This window comes from Lissotriton helveticus, chromosome 5_1, assembly GCF_964261635.1.
Source record: "Lissotriton helveticus chromosome 5_1, aLisHel1.1, whole genome shotgun sequence".
NCBI lineage: Eukaryota > Metazoa > Chordata > Amphibia > Caudata > Salamandridae > Lissotriton > Lissotriton helveticus.
In genome coordinates this window covers 824,439,989-824,457,935 of record NC_136065.1, presented here as the reverse complement: position 1 = coordinate 824,457,935, position 17,947 = coordinate 824,439,989, and the positions used below count along the sequence as shown (strand labels likewise).

Genomic DNA, 17,947 nt, shown 5'->3' with positions numbered 1-17,947 from the left:
TCCTTCCACTGTATCTAGTCTGCTGATGGACACGGCTCCTTGTAAAACACAGGCTGTGTGTTTTTCTACACTGGAGAGGGCTTGAAAATACGGCCAGCATTAAAAATAATGTTCAGATTTTGATACCTTGTTTGAAAGTTGCAAGAATTGCCTGATTGGATATAACAACTCTTAACATTGGAGAGTAATTGCCGTGCCTTTTTGATTGGAAAGTTTTATAAATAGGAGCTTAGGAGAGCACAAACCAATTATAACAAGTGGTTTTGCTGAGGAAGACATTCACTGTCATTTGTTAAGGTTCTTGTAACCATGGCAGGAGGGTTTTACCCTCCTTAACACACCTATCTGAAAGGCATGAGTAAGGAACTTATTTTGATTTGCACACCACACTTTAGATCAGGGTTTGAAGAGGCATTGTTTAGGACTAAGATACTGAGGACCTGTCCTGACGAATACCCATTGCAATGTGCAGCAAATGGACAGAAAAATGTAGGAGCTCTACACATATTCCTATATAGATGGATTTATTTTAGGCATGCAGAAGGAGTTTGAATAATGAACTACGGTAGTTGCTAGACCACCATGAGGATATTTTTTATTCAGGTTCTTGTTTTCTTACCGCAGCAGGCATTCTCAACAAAAGACAACTTGGTTAGAGTAGTGTGACTGAACATCACTGGCAAACCAAACACTGAAAAATGAGCTACTATAACACATTTTCTGATAGATACTTCTGCCAGTGGATTCCTCACCTTGTGAATACCCCCCTTGCGTCAGCAACATTCGGAAATTCTTTTGTAGCTTCGCGCCGACGTGGACGATGTCATAGAGGCACGGCATCGAACGCGACACCGCTGACGTCACCGACACTACAATAGGCCCACGCCGGCGTGATGACATCAGTTCCCTTTTTTCCGCGTCATCGACGCTAACTGTTTCGGGGAATCTCAGTAGCTATTTAGTGACTTTGTTGCCTTTATCTTCGCTTTTCTGCTTCTTTGTTTCAACACGATGTCGACAAAGAAGTCTGGCTTCAAGCCCTGCAGGGAATGCGGGGAAAATGATGTCCATCACGGACCCGCACGAGGGCTGCATATGGTGTTTAAGCTCTGACCATGATGTGGATGGTTGTTCATCTTGTCGGAAGATGAACCCGAAGGCCCTGCGGGAAAGAGAGACCAAACTTTTGGTGGCGAAGCTGAAGGGTGACAAGGGAAGAAAATCTTTGAGATCTCGTTCGAGAGCGTCGAGGTCGAAGTCAAGATCCAGATCTTGAGAGGAGTCGTCTTCGAAGTCCGCTTCAGACCATGCTTCGAAGTCGAGGAGGAGACATAAGAAGAAAAGACATGAGTCCCGGCGTCATTCCGGTAAGGAGTCTGTCTCGAGGTCGAGGTCACCGAAGAAGGTACGTTCCAAGGTGGTCACGGTGGATGTCTCGGATCAGGAAGGTGAGGCTTTGCCTTCGGAGTCGCAAGCACAGTCGCCGACTCGGGCTTCGAATCCGTCTCCGGTGACGTGCCCGGCCCGAGATGAGGAAGAAGTTCATGTGGATGAGGATTCTGCGCGTGTCGAGCCGAATCCGAACCCTCCACAAGACCAGCCTGAGGGTCTTCAGCCACCTCTCCCAGCCCCAGGTCAGGACCCATCAGCGTTTTTAAACGCTATGTATGGTGTCTTTTCAAGGGTGTGGTACCCCTCTGGCGCACCTTCATGGGTCCTCTGGCCTTCAATTTAGGAGTACCTCACTCCTATGCTCCGGCTCCATTCATGCCGTTCATGCCGGCTCCGACGCCGCCATGGCAATACCCGGCTCCGCCGAGGTCGTTGACGCCGATACCGGCGTCGCCCGCTCCAGATCGACCTAGAGGGCAACCCACTGGACCATCAGATTCGATACCGACGTCGGTTCCGGCTCCATCAGAGTCGTTGGTGGATCCGGCGGCGAGGCGTTTTAAGGAGAGGTCCAGGAGGGAGGCACAGCGCCTTATGGAGGAGCGCAGGTATATGGAGTCACATCCTGATGTGGAGGAAGGTGAACTGGAGGATGACTGTTTTGAGGATCTAGCTGATGCTAGTGGCCTGGATTTTTCTCCAGACTGGGAGTTACCATCCGGTTCTGATGCGCTGTCAAAGGACGTCCATCCTTATCATGTGGTGATGAGGAAGGCAGCGGAACTTCTGCAATTGACTTTGCCTACAGTGGAGTTTAAGTCCAATCTTCTAACAGAAGTTTTACATTCGCCCAGCTCTGTGGTGGAACCATTGCTTCCGTTTAATGAGGCCTTAACGGAGCCTATTACGGAGGTATGGAAAAAGCCGCTAACAGCACCGGCGGTTTCCAAGAGTGTGGCGAGAAGGTACAGGGTTGCGCCTCAAGACCCTGCTTTTCTAATGTCTCATCCTTCTCCTGAGTCTGGTCATACAAGCAGCCTGTTCCAAAAAGACTGAGTGTGTTTCCTCAGGTGCCTGATAAGGATGCCAAAAAACAAGATCAGGTGGCTAAAAAGACCTTCTCCTCTGCGAGTATGGCGTTGAAGTCAACTAATGCCACTTGCCTTATGGGGTGGTATGTACATGCCCTTATGGATACAATGCGTTCTTTGGCTCCTAAGATTCCTGATGACAGCAGGAAGGATTTTGAGGAGGTGTTATCAGACGCACAGGCAGCGGCACGTCAAGTTATACAAAGTGGACTGGACACTTCAGACTCGGTGGCACGTATTATGGGCACTGCGGTTGCCACAAGATCGGCTTGGCTGAAATCTTCAGACTTTTCAGCAGATGTTCAAGCTGCTTTGCTGGATCTGCCGTTCGATGGATCTGGTCTCTTTGGCAAAAAGGCTGATACAGCCTTAGAAAGATTTAAAGAGTAGGGCTACTACCAAATCTTTAGGGCTTCAAATCAGGGGTTCTACAGCCAAGAGGTTCAGAGGTTTTGGACGCTCTTCCTTTCGCAACTATCGGCAAGGTCAGCAGCAGAATCCCTTGTACAGGTCTTACAGGGGAAAACGAGGGGCTCGGCCTCGAGGTCGTCAGGCCTCTTCCTCCTCTACCTCCTCCAACCCCCCAGCCTCAGAAAAGCAGCCCTAGATCCGCCATTCAGGATCATGTGGGTCCGGTGGGGGGTCGGCTTACCTACTTTCTATGGGATTCCCTCCCAATTACCCTCCTTGCCAAGGTTTTTGCACGGAGGAACATCTGTTACTTCTACAGGAGGAAATGCAGACACTGTTAAGAATCGGTGCGATAGAGGTGGTCCCAGAGCAGGAAAGGGGTCAGGGATGCTACTCCCGGTATTTTCTGATACCCAAAAGGGATGGCAGGCTTTGTCCGATACTGGATCTCAGGATCTTGAATCTCTATCTGAAACAAGAGAAATTAAAGATGCTCACCCTTGCACAGGTTCTTCAAGCGCTGCTGGAAGAAAACTGGATGGTGTTGCTCGACTTGCAGGATGCGTCTTTCCACATCCCAATCCTGAAGTCGCACAGGAAGTATCTCCGTTTTACGGTGGGATCGCAACACTATCAGTTTGCGGTCCTTCCTTTTGGAATTACTACTGCGCCTCGAGTCTTCACCAAGGTGATGGCGGTGTTGGCAGCACATCTCAGAAGGTCGGGGATTCCAGTATTCCCTATTTAGACAACTGGCTGATCAAGGCAGAGTGGTCGGAGAAAGTGCTCCAGCATCTGCAGGGGACAACTCAGTTGTTGTACCGGTTTGGTTTTTCGATAAATGTACCCAAGTCTCACCTGGTGCCCTCCCAGCGCAACCTGTTCATAGGTGCTGTACTGGACACAACTGTATGTCGTGCATTCCCTCCACCTCAAAGGATTCGCGACATACAGGAAATTATTCCTTTATTCTGCAATGGAGCGGTCGTTCCAGTCCTGAAGGTCCTTCGCCTGCTCGGTCTGATGGCTTCCTGCATTCTGTTGGTCAACCATGCACGCTGGCACATGAGGGTACTCCAGTGGTGCCTCCGCAGGCAGTTGTTTCAACACAACCGAGATCTCTGAGTCGGTGAGGATCTCCAGAGAAACTGGCAGATCTGTCTTGGTGGAGTGTGGAAGGCAATCTGTTTCAAGGAAAGTCTTTTCATCTACCTCCACCGGTGGCCACAGTGATAACGGATGCATCCACTCTAGGGTGGGGTGCTCATCTGGGGGATCTAGAGGTCAAGGGTCTTTGGTCTCAAGAGGAAAGGTTGCTTCACATCAACCTTCTGGAATTGTGGGCGATACTTTTGGCGCTCAAGGCCTTCCTCCCTTCCCTTCGCGGTCTGTCGGACGGACAACACGACCACGATGTGGTGTATCAACAAGCAGGGAGGAGTGGGGTCGCAGTGTCTCTGGGTTCAGGACCACCAGATTTGTCTGATGGCAAATCATCTGGCCGGAGTTCTGAACGTGCGAGCAGTTCTCGGCCGACCACGAGTGGAGGCTTTACCCGGAGGTGGTTCGTCACGTCTTTCGGACTCCTCAGGTGGACCTGTTCGCCACTCGCGAGAATGCTCACTGCCCGTCATTCTGCAGCCTCCAGTTTCCGATGCAGGGAGCCTTGGGGGACGCGTTTCAGTTGAGTTGGGACTCGCAACTCCTTTAGGCGTTTCCTCCCATACCTTTGATTCCTCGGGTTCTGAGGAAGATTCGCCAAGACCGGGCCCAAGTTATATTGGTCGCCCCGGATTGGCCAAAAAGGGTGTGGTACACAGATCTTCTCCACCTCCCCTCTCGCCCGCCGCTCAGTCTCCCGTTCAGGGCAGATCTCCTCTCAAATGGAGGGGCAGTGTACTGGGGAGTCAGTAATGGGCTGGGAACGATGTTTAGGTAAAGCGGGTTTTGTTTTCATATACAACTTCTTTTTACGAAATGTCAGTCTTTCTTTGGCAAACTCTGCTGAATCCGTGGGGCCTCTTTGGAAAAATGCTGCTTAGGAGACAGTCTCGCCCCTGGTTTGGGCTCTTCGGGTTGTATGTCTCTCGTGGTAACCGGAAAGAACATAAACAAAAAAAAGGACCGATTACAGTCTGACCTCGTTCTGCTTTAATTCCCAAGGGAACCGGGGAAGTGAGGGGACACCTCTTGTGTGGCGCTTTACCGCTGCTGTGTCTCTTGGTGAAGGGGAGGGAACTATAGGGACCAGGAAGGTGAGGGACACTAAGGAAGAGGGTGTACACGCTAACGCGGGACTACACCCCGACGTCCCACCCAACTTGTCCCGTACCTGTCTGAGCCACACTCCTCCCTCGGGAGAGTGGCACGGCGCAGCGCGGTCCCGTTGGCCTCCTGGCTCGTCTGCTTCGCCTTGCCGCGCGTCTGCTTCCCTTCCTCGCTCGGCTTCCTCGGTCCCACGCAGTCTCCGGTTCTTCTCCTCGCACTCTCCCGATCTCTGCCTCCGGTGATGTCACATGCTATTCCTGGGATATCCGGGTTCTTAACCAATGCCCCGAAGCAGACGTCACTGTGGGAGGGGCCTTTGTCCGAGTCATACGGCCACTTGAGGGAGCCATGCACATTTCCTCCTGTTGTAGAGTGCCAGGGAACCTGTTCGTCCTGTGGGGAAGGAGTAAGGGAATCCTCGTCATTATGAGTCCACCAGTCTGCTTCATGGTCCATCCCTTGTGTACTGGGTGCCTTGTTACAGGCAGGTTCTACACCCCCATCTCCAGACATTACACCTTCATGCTTGGAGATTGAACGGGGCAACCTGAACTCCTTTTCTCTCCCACACGATGTGGTGGATGTCATATCAGCTAGGCGTGACTCCACTAAGTCCATTTATTCTTACAGATGGGCTAAATTTGTCTCTTGGTGTGGGGAGAAGTCTGTTGACCCTTTGAAAGCCCATTTATCTGATATACTACAGTTTGCTCTTTCTTTGGCGCAGCAAGGATTTGCTGTTGCTACTATGAAGGGCTATCTTTCGGCATTGTCGGCATTTCTCCGTTTGTCGCACCAGCCGTCTCTTTTCAAATCTCCTGTGGTTTTGAGATTTCTGAAGGGCCTCACAAATAGGTTCCCTCCTACTCCTTTTATTGTTCCTCCGTGGGATTTAAATCTTGTATTAACCTACTTGATGGGTTCTCCCTTCGAACTCTTGCACAAGTGTCCCATGAGACTTTTGTCTTTTAAGACAGTCTTCCTGGTTGCGATCACCTCGGCAAGGAGGGTAAGTGAGCTTCAAGCTCTTAGTTCCAAGCCCCCATTCTTGACGATTCATGCTAATCGAATGGTTCTTAGGACCAGTTGTCTTTTCTCCCTAAGGTGGTGTCTCCCTTCCACCTAGGTCAATCTATTACCCTTCCTACCTTTTATCCTCCCCCCTCACCCTTCCAAGGAGGAGGAGAGGCTACACCGTTTGGACCCCAAGAGGGCGGTGAGTTTTTATATTGATAGAACTAAAGACTATCGAATGGATGACCAGCTCTTCGTTGGGTTTGCTGGCTGCAAGAAAGGAAGAGTGGTACATAAAAGGACTCTTTCAAGAAGGATCATCCTCTGTATAAAGATCTGCTACTCTTTGGCAGGTAAGGATCCTCCAGAGGGTATACGAGCTCACTCTACTAGAGCTAAGTCTTCGACTTCTGCACTTTCAAGAGGTGTGCCGGTTGAGGACATTTGTAGAGCGGCGACTTGGGCCTCCCTCCACACTTTCGCAAAGCATTATTGCTTGGACACTGAGGGGAGGAGGGACTGCCACTTTGCGCGCTCTGTCCTCCAGGATTTTCTGGTGTAGAGGAGTGGACACCCTCTTCCGGGAGTGGGGACTGCTGTGGGACTCTATTCACAAGGTGAATAATCAACTGGCAGATGTATCTATCGGAAGAACAAGTTACTTACCTTCGGTAACGCTTTTTCTGGTAGATACAGTATCTGCCTGTGGATTCCTCACTGAACCACCCGCCTCCCTGTTGTCCACTCTTCTATACCAGAGTCATTGTAATGTATTTATTTTATTGTCAAGGAGTTGTTTATTTCAAATGTTTTATTGCATTTGCTTCACACTCTGTGTTACCTTGATATTTGTACTGCGTATACTGTGTATATGTCTACTGTCATTGGTCCGTCCTTGTGCCTCGAAGGCACGGAAAAAAGGGCGGAGCTGATGTCATCACGCCGGCGTGGGCCTATTGTAGTGTCTGTGACGTCAGCGGAGTCGCATGCGATGCCGTGCCACAATGACGTCGGCACGAAGCTACAAAAGAATTTCCGAATGTTGCTGACGCAAGGGGGATATTCACAAGGTGAGGAATCCACAGGCAGATACTGTATCTACCAGAAAAAGCGTTACCGAAGGTAAGTAACTTGTTCTTTTGCAAGCTAGGACCAACATAACCAGTCACAGCGAAGAGGGACCCGATTATTTAGCATGTTGTATAATGAGGTAGGTTCAGAAAAGGGGGTGGTGATGAACAGAGTGACTGAATTAAGCAGACCACTCTTACCCAGTCTAAAGATCAGGGCTTGATCCATCACCGTTATTTAGCTCACTGCCCCATCCCAGCTCAGAACCTGGCTATATGCAAATTAGTCTGTCCCTGGCCCAGTGCATCATGGGAACAGGGCAGACCAAACTACCAAGCCAATTCTTCACCAGAAAGGAGACAAGCTACCGGGGACCGGTTTCTGGCATTTCAGCCTCGTCGGCCCGGCTTGCTTGAATCCTGATGGAGCAGTGAGCAAGGGACTCATGTCTGAGTATACCCTGCCACACCTATAGTGGCCAAAAACGATTCAGAAAAGGGGGTGGTGATGAACAGGGTGTCTGAATTAAGCAGACCACTCTTACCCAGTCTAAAGATCAGGGCTTGATCCATCACCGTTATTTAGCTCACTGCCCCATCCCAGCTCAGAACCTGGCTATATGCAGGGTATACTCAGATGTGAGTCCCTTGCTCATTGCACCATCAGGATTCAAGCAAGCCGGGCCGACGAGGCTGAAATGCCAGAAACCGGTCCCCGGTAGCTTGTTTCCTTCCCAGTATAAGAATTGGCTTGGTAGTTTGGTTTGCCCTGTTCCCATCATGCACTGGGACAGGAACAGACTAATTTGCATATAGCCAAGTTCTGAGCTGGGATGGTGCAGTGAGCTAAAAAACGGTGATGGATCAAGCCCTGATCTTTGGACTGGGTAAGAGTGGTCTGCTTAATTCAGGCACTCTGTTCATCACCACCCCCTTTTCTGAAGCATAATGAGGTAGGGCTAATTTACTTTTTAGAAAAAGTGCTTCTCAGAAAAAAATGTGTGTGTGTGTGTGTATGTGTGTATATATGTATATATATATATATATATATATATATATATATATATATATATATATATATATATATATATATATATATACTGAAAAAACCATAGGTTATAGACCATATATAGTTAGGAATTAGCATTTACAAAACCTTGAAAATTCACTGAAAAAACCATGGGTTATAGACCATATATAGTTAGGAATTAGCATTTACAAAACCTTATTTTACTCACACGAAACCATTGAAATTCCATATATAGTTAGTTGCACTAACTATATATCGCGCACCCGCAATCCACTGCTGATGATGTCACATATTACATCATTCATGACATGGTCAGTGACATCAGTGATGACATCAGTGATGACATGGTCAGTGACATCAGTGATGACATCATCCAGTGACTGTGTGTTTCTGTAAAGTTTAAATATGTTTTACATATTGAAGAATGAGTAGATGTAGAAGTGTCTGGATGAAGGATTTAGTAGGTGCGTGACTGACTGTATGAGTGAGTGATTAAATGTGTCTCACTGAGTGCATGGGTTAGTGACTAAACTGTCTTAATTTGTGCATCATTATGTCTGTTGTTCTGTAAACTGCTGCATGTGTTGATCAGTAGCTATATGAGTAACTATATGGGTTATTGATTGATTGTCCAAGTATATGTATGGGAGACTGAGTGTGTGTGTGGCTGGCTGGGAGATGTGTGACTCTGTGCAGATCAATGTGTTCTTGTATCAATGATTGTATAAGAGAGTAAGAATGTGTTAGTATACGTTTGAAAATGTAAGGTACTCTATGTTTAACTGTATAGATTAGAAAATGGAAGTGTGATTGATTCTTTACAGGACTGACTAGGTGTGTGAGTAACTCCATGGATGAGTGGCAGAGTGTGAGTGTCTGTATAGGTGTATGAGTGCATATGATAGTGTTGTAAAGATGAGTGATTGTATGTATGAATGATTGTATGGGTGAATGAGTGAATGTGTGTGTAGACGTAGGAATCAGTGAGTGCGTATGTAGTAACTAGTATTGGTGTGTCAATGGTTTAAAAAATTATATTCTGTATTTAACACTGGGTGTAACAGAGGTTATATTAAAGTGTGAGGAGATGCATTGTATTGTCACATGAATGATATCATCAGTGATGTGACCATTGATGTCAAATGAGATGTCATCAGTGATGTCATTTGAGATGTCATCAGTGATGTCATCAGTGATGTCATCAGTGATGTCATCAGTGATGTCATCAGTGATGTCATTTGTGATGTCATCAGTGATGTCATTTGAGATGTCATCAGTGATGTCATTTGAGATGTCATCAGTGATGTCATTTGAGATGTCATCAGTGATGTCATTTGAGATGTCATCAGTGATGTCATTTGAGATGTCATCAGTGATGTCACTGACCATGTCATGAATGATGTAATATGTGACATCATCAGCAGTGGATTGCGGGTGCGCGATATATAGTTAGTGCAACTAACTATATATGGAATTTCAATGGTTTTGTGTGAGTAAAATAAGGTTTTGTAAATGCTAATTCCTAACTATATATGGTCTATATCCCATGGTTTTTTCAGTGAATTTTCAAGGTTTTGTAAATGCTAATTCCTAACTATATATGGTCTATAACCTATGGTTTTTTCAGTGAAATTCAATGGTTTTTTATTAGCAAATATCAAAAGCTTTAAAATGTCAAGTACGTGGTAGGTAAAAACATTTTCGTGTTTATGCACGCTGATGTGCTTTGAACGCTGCCCCCCCCCCCTCTTTTCTTTTAGGAGTATTCTCTCCTTGAAGATAGTGAAGGGTGGGGAACGCAGGCCTTTGCCCCCGTTGTAATCCGTCGTGCCTGCTTCCCTCTCCATTTGATTGATTGTTATCCAAGCATTTACTGTTTTGGAATTGGTTCTCTTTGGTTCATTCTCTATTTACAAACAAGCACAGAGTCGCAATACTCTGTTTAGTCTTTGCAGATAGTGAAAAATCGTTAGAAAAAACAAAAGGAATCACGCAAAATCAGTAGGCCACTAATGGGATCTCTTTTTGACCTCGCTAAAATAGAAACATTAGGAACAACCCCTCATGAGAAATATGAAACTAGTGAGAGGAACCGAGCTCGACGCCATAATGGCTGCAAGACAGCTCAGCTCCGCCGCCCACCCCGCCCAAAATAACGACAAACCCTATGCAAATATTATAAATATATACAACACACCAGCAAAGTAACAGGGTCAAACGTTTTATTAAATAACTATTTACATTGCAGCCTTCTGCAACATCGATCCAAATGCATGCCGCCGTTCCCGGGATTTCTCCCCGACTACTCTGCGGCCTACGAGATGGAGAGGCCGGGGCGTTGACTAGGCGGGGCCTCCGGCCGCAACCACAGCGCCAACGATCGCTGCTGACGGAGGGGAGCCTTGCCGGTGAGACCACTGATCTGAAGAACCGCTGCCTGCGGTGCCTCCCTGAGCCGCTTGACGGAGGCCCCCGAGGGACGGTGTGGTGGCGCGGACTCGGAGGGGGCGCTTGGCTCCTGCCCCCTCCCCAAGTCTTGTTGCCCTGGTGTGGCCTGAGATCGCCCCCGACATAGGTGGCCGGCTCCCGGGGTCAGGCGGAACTTTTTGCCTTTTGGTGACTCTTCCATTCTGGACCTTGTCCCACAATCCGTTTGACCTGAAGACACGTCCTGCGGTGCCCTGGTCCGACCATCACATATACCTGCGCCAGGAGACGGCGTGGGGTGCACTGGAAGGGAGAGGCGGCGCGAACGAGCCTCCCCCACCTCCCCAGGTGGAGGTTTCTCAGCTGCACCCCAGCGCTTCACTCGGCCAGCTGAATTGCGCCCGCTCTTGCGGCACAGTGCCTCGCTCGGCCAGCTGAGTTGCGCCTGCTCTTGCTATTACAGCGTCTCACCCGCCATCCGGCTGAATTGCACCCACTCTTGCGGTACAGCGACAGGCGGCTGCCACGGAGCTCACGAAATGGCGGTCGGCTCCACAGACTTGGGCCTGGCCTGCAAGGATGGCTCTGGGCAACCCTGGAACTCGGACGCTTGACTGCTAGGGCATGGGCCCCATTCCCAAAAGCGTCCCCTCAGCCTTGAAGATTCTACAAGAGTCACCGGGGCCCCCGACTCCCGCAGACTTCCGGTGGGGAGCGACTGCCATGATTGCTCGCGGAATGGCCACGACGTAGCCACGGGGTGCTCTCATGCTGACGCCAGCTTCAGTCTGAAACATCCAGAAACACTGTAGACTACCAATTCGATCAATTCCGGTGGAGCCCCAACGTGACCTGGTAGAGAAGAACTTGCCCTCCCCTCTTTGACTGATGGTTCTTGTTGCCTGTCCCTTCTGTTGTCATTTAACAGAACTTTTTGGACTGCTGAAAGGGGTTCTGTTCCGACCGCTGGTTGGTGGAGACATTTTGACTATATTCTGGACCTGCCCGGCCTCGCCCAAAATGGCGTCGGTATAAATGAGACTCGCAACTCCTTGATGTGTACTGGTTGCTCAGCCTTGATATCACGAGATATGTATGCAGTTTTGGAGCACATGGCGGGCGGGGACGGGTACTGATTGAACATTTGCACATCCCTATTGATATTAAGTTCTGATGTATTATTCATTACTGTACTATTGAAAGTTCGAATTAACGTTACTCATGGTACTTGCCCGCAAATGTATATCTAGATAATTTCATTGTAACTGGTCCTGTCGTACTTTCATTATAAAATTAACGTCCACCGATTCCGCAACTGTTAGACACCTTAATTCCTGCAACCTAATGGCCCGCCCGTTACGTTTTTCTACAGTGTAAAGGTCCCCTCATCATATACGATTCCAGTTTGCTCCTTGGCCGGCCCACGTGGTTGTAGGCCCGTATTTGTATACTGACATTTTTGCAAAAAAGAGTTTTTGAAGGAAGTATGGAATCAGCGTCATAACAATCGTCTAGGTTGGTAGGATTTTAGAACAATGGCTGTTATTCCCAAACAATAGAAGACAGATAATGCAGACCCTTTGCCTGAATTTTGGATTGATTGAAATCTGTATCCGTCACACCTGCCCTTTTTCCAGAATTGTTAGAAAATGGTCGACCGTAGCTTAAGGTATCTGCCGAATGTAAGGTGTGGTATTTTGTCCCATAAAATAAGACTAATTGAGAAACAAATACACGAAGAGGGAACTCGAATTTAGAGACAAACAAAATGAAACATTTTTTGGCATCATAAGAAGGGGAGGATATGTTACACAGAAAAATAATGCGAAAGGGATAGCCAAGATCTGTTGTATATCACGTTCCTGCAGCTAGTCTGATACATGGTAAGTAGAAGCTTTTTCGTGTTTGCGCGCGCTGACATCCTCTGAATGCTGTATCCCCCCCCCTTTCTTTTCTCCTCTGTAGGTTACATCGGAGTTCCGACTGAAGAATGGAGTGGACATGGACCGCACCGTGCTCCATGTAGGGAAAGACATAGACAAGCGCTGTGAGATATTGCATGGAGTGCAGACCATCACTGTGAACGTGAAAAATTGTATGGTGTGACTGTGCGTACATGCCCTGATTGTATGGTATGAATGTGTATGTATTCCATATGCCCGGCCGATAAACGTTCTGTTTGCGCAACTGCCGCGTTAGAAAACAACATCGTGACGCGTCGCGTAACCGCGACGTATCGCGTTGTCGCGTAATGCGCCATATGACGCGACGCGTTAGCGCAACCGGAAGTGCTCCGGTGCGCGAGGCGCGAAGCGCGGCTTCCCGGAAGCAATCCGGGGCGCGGCGCGGAGCGCGTAACGTAAGCATAACAGGTCATGTGACTTGTTAATAAAACTTTTCATTGGTTCATTTCACTTTTGGGTTCCTAATGATGTAAGGCTAGGTCATGTGACCTAAAAATAACACTTTTCATTGGTTTAGAACTATTTTTTGTCCCAAATGATGAAAACCCCTCCTTGTTTCCTCACTCTGACTTTCATCTTTGTGAGAGGAAGACCTTTTTTCATCACTTAGCAATGGCAAGTGTTGTAGCTTCAGCTGGTGAATCCCCACCACCACCACCACCTCCTAGGAAGAGAGTACCAACTCCTCAGGTGGTGGTTGAGCAAGAGGTGCCCCCCCCCACCTTCTTGTTGCCTGATTCAGCCAGCTCAATCGATCGAGCATGAGACTCTGTTGTGATCTGAAGAACCGCTGGCTGCGGTGCCTCTCAGAATCGCTTGACGGAGGCCCCCGAGGGGCGGTGTGGTGGCGCGGACTGGGAGGGGGCGCTTGGCTCCTGCCCCCTCCCCAAGTCTTGTTGCCCTGGTGTGGCCTGAGATCGCCCCCGACATAGGCGGCCGGCTCCCGGGGTCCGGCGGAACTTTTTGCCTTTTGGTGACTCTTCCATTCTGGACCTTGTCCCACAATCCGTTGGACCTGAAGACACGTCCTGTGGTGCCCTCGCAATGCGGCCTGGTCCCTGAATGTGTGCAGGGGGACGGTATTGATTGGATCAAGATGGCGGCTACACACAAAGCTGACTCAAGTGTTGCTGCTGATGCTATGCAGACAAAAACTGGTTTTCAGTTTGTACATTCTTCAGGATTTTTCCATCCAAGGCTGGTTGAGAGTTTGTAGAACGATGGCTTCAGATTTTCAACATACTACTCTTCAACATTCTTCATAAATGTAACAATGTGAGACTCACTAGGAGAACGGCCGTTTATCTTTCCTTTCAAAATGCTGCCAACAATATTTTCTGAGTGGAAGACACCATCTTGTAGCATAAAGGGCTGCGTCAAGGGTGGTATTGCCCAGAATGTCTTGTTTTCTAGTGCTCGTAATGACGAAGCCAGAACTGCCGAAAGGGATTCTGGTCCTGCCGCTACTTATTGGAGACATTGAACTATACTCTGGACCTGCCTGGCCTCGACCAAAATGGCGCCAGTATGGGAGCGATTTGCAACTCCTTATGACGTTCTAGTTACTTAGCCTTGACGTTATGGGGGATGTATGCGGTCTTTGTGCACATGGCAGGCGGGGAAGGGTACTGACTGGGAATACGGACAACCCTATTGATGTCGATTTTTCATTATTGATTATTGTATTAATAAAGCTTCGAAGTAATGTTACCCATGATACTCGCCCATGGTGTGCGTATGGAGGATTTTATTGTAACTGATCCTGTTATACTTTCAATTATAAAATCAACCTTCACTGATCCTGCAACCGTTTCACGTTTAGTTTTTTCAATTAAATGGCTCGCTTGTTATATACTCCTATACCCCTGGCTTTTGAAAGACACCATCTTGTAGAATAAAGGGCTGCGTCAAGGGTGGTATTGCCCAGAATGTCTTGTTTTCTAGTGCTCGTAATGACGAAGCCAGAACTGCCGAAAGGGATTCTGGTCCTGCCGCTACTTATTGGAGACATTGAACTATACTCTGGACCTGCCTGGCCTCGACCAAAATGGCGCCAGTATGGGAGCGACTTGCAACTCCTTATGACGTTCTAGTTACTTAGCCTTGACGTTATGGGGGATGTATGCGGTCTTTGTGCACATGGCGGGCGGGGAAGGGTACTGACTAGGAATACGGACAACCCTATTGATGTCGATTTTTCATTATTGATTATTGTATTAATAAAGCTTCGAAATAATGTTACCCATGATACTCGCCCATGGTGTGCGTATGGACGATTTTATTGTAACTGATCCTGTTATACTTTCAATTATAAAATCAACCTTCACTGATCCTGCAACCGTTTGTCACGTTTAGTTTTTTCAATTAAATGGCTCGCTTGTTACATACTCCTATACCCCTTGCTTTTGACCCTTTCCTACGCGCGGTCTGTACTACCGCCCTCGGGCGATCTATGTAATGAACAGACTACCATTGCCGAAACACAAGGGAATGCATCTCAGAGAGATAAGTCAAGTACGTGGTAGATAAAAACATTTTCGTGTTTATGCACGCTGATGTGCTTTGAACGCTGCCCCCCCTCATCATTTAGATTACCACCGCCCATTGCACAAAAGCGTACCGGGCGCTCCCCACGCAAAAAAAATGATATTTTGTTTTGTTTTTTTTGCCCCGCGGGGCCCTTTTAAAGCCTCCACATCAAACCTAGGGGGTCAGGGAGGATCTACTATGCCCCCTTATGGTCATTTCCCCCTTTGTTTTGGCCTCCTCTTGTCTCTCGATCCTACCGAGAGACAAGATGGCGGCCGCTCCGGACTGTTTAGAATGTTGACAGACACCGGAGAGCCAATCAGCTTCGCTTCGCGAAGTTCCGTTACGCGTCAAGTACGCGAACCGGAGCGCTACCCGGAGCGCTGTTACAGATATATATATTTTTTTGAACGTTAATTTATCAAAATCCACTGGAGCACATATATTGAGACCTAGCAAAGGCACATCGGGCTACCAGTCCCTACAATGTTGCCAAGTTTCGTGCAAATCCATTCAGCCGTTCGAGCTAAAAGTGAGGCCAACCGCCCTATGGAAATTAACATGGGAAAAACGCGTTTTGGGACCCCCCTTTTTTCTCGGCCCCCCCTTGACGAAACCCCCCCCCCCCCCAAATTTTCAGGGGCTGCTCAGAAACAAAATGTTCCATTTTCCTGAAAATTTCAGCCAATTCCGTCCACAAACGCCAAAGTTATTAGACATAGAATTTTCAAAAATCCCATAGAGAAAAAATCCTAACTATATATACCTACTGGCGACCAAGACGCGCAACACGGGTCGCGACGAAAGCGACGGATGAAACGTGAGTCTCCTCATTGTATTTAGAAATTGACTGATAGCCGAGCAGGGCGAGGGGGTTATGTTTACTGAAACGCGGTGAGTCTTTCCGCGCTGGCTAAAAACAGTGATTGACAAGATGTGTGATGAAACGGACCGCCGCGAGGCGGCGTTGGACATCTTTAAGAAAAGAACACCTAATGCACAGGCAACACCGGCTCAAGGGGGTGCAGGGACTAAGTCTCAAAACACCCTCACAACGCTACTCAATAAGCTGGAACGATGCGGCGAGAAAGAGATCAGAAAATGGTGGGAGGCCACCTCGCTACAGAATTACATGGATGTTGATAGAGTCCCTAGAGGGCTCAGAATATACACCGTTCCGGCTTATGAAAACCCAGACCCCATGTTACTGGAGCAATGGTCTGAGCTGATGGCGACATCCTGTAAAGCGATGTTAAATTTACTAGTTAAATTTGCATGGAGCGATCGAACAAAAGCTCTAGAAGAAATTGCCTCCCTGGAGAGAGACCTTTCGAAAGAGGAGGATCAAACGAGGGTACAACAATTGAAAGATGAGATGAAAAAGAGACTGATGAAGTATGAATTAAAAATAAGATCAAGGAAGCAAGAAAAGTTCGAGAGGGACGAACGTGATTATGCCCAAGGACGAGTACTAACATTCTCTAAAAAATATGATGGCATAAGAGCGGCTATGAAGAATAACAACAGAAAACAAATCCCAGAGCCAGCAGTTGAAGCAGCAACTTCAGAATCAAGTGTCACGGATGAGGAACCCTCTGGAGATGATGATTTGGGAACCGCTGGCCAATTACGGAAGAACCCTTTTCATTTGGAGTTCAATGTGATTTGATTGATTTGATTTGATTTTGAGTTTTGTAGAGCGCACAGCTACCCTCGGGCATCCCGGCGCTGGAGATCGCGGTCCTGGAGGATAGAAAGTCAGGGGGGGGTGCTCAGGGGAAGAGAAGGGTCTTCAGTCTCTTCCTGAATCTGAGGTGGTTTTGTTCTTGCCTCAGAGAGAGTGGGAGGGCATTCCACAGCCTGGGGGCGTTGTATGAAAACAGGCGACCACCTGTTCTGGCCTTACTAATTCTGGGGACTTTTACCAGGGAGAGGGAGTTGGATCTGAGATGTCTAGTTGACTGTTGATGAGACACAAGAGTCCTGAGGATGGGAGGGCCTTCATTGTGAAGTATTCTGTGGGCAATGCACAGGGTCTTGAAGTTGATCCGTTCCTTGACTGGCAGCCAATGCAGACTTCTGAGGGCTGGCTTAGCCGAGTTCCTTGCTGCGGTTCCTGTGAGTATTCTTGCCGCCGCATTTTGTGCACATTGCAGTCTGTGAATTACAGAGACTGGGGCCCCCAGATATAGGACGTTCCCATAATCCAATCTGGAGTTCACCAGCCCCTGCATCAAAAGCTTCCTTGATTGAAGAGGAAGTAGATGGAGGATCTTTCGGGCCATCTTCATAAGGCCAAAGCACGTTCCAGCAGTTTTCCTCGCTTGAGTTTTAAAGCTCAGATCCTGGTCCAACCATATCCCTAGGCTTTTTACCTCGGATTTTGGGGGTGGTGGAGATCCCATGCATGGTGGCCAGGGAAGGGGTGAGGGGATTTTCTTTGGATTTCCTAGGAGAAGTATTTCTGACTTTTCCCCGTTCAACTTTAGCCGGGACTCGCACATCCACTGGTGAACTTTTTCTAGACAGCTAAATAGATTGGGGAGGGCGTTGTCTGATTGGTTGAGGGATACGACAAGCTGAGTGTCGTCGGCATACATTATTGATTTAATCCCAAAAGGTTTGACAATGTCCTCGAGGGGTGCCATATATACATTAAAAAGTGTGGGGCTCAGGGAGGATCCCTGAGGCACCCCACACTTGAGTGCCAGAGCCTTCGAGATAGAGAATCCATCAGTCACTTGAAAGGAC

General features: G+C 48.1%; 1 protein-coding gene across 2 annotated transcripts in view; it reads left to right on the top strand.

The window, feature by feature from the left end:
* Positions 1-17,947, top strand: part of WAPL (WAPL cohesin release factor) — a 1,132,828-nt gene that overhangs the window by 981,637 nt on the left and 133,244 nt on the right. The window lies entirely within an intron of this gene.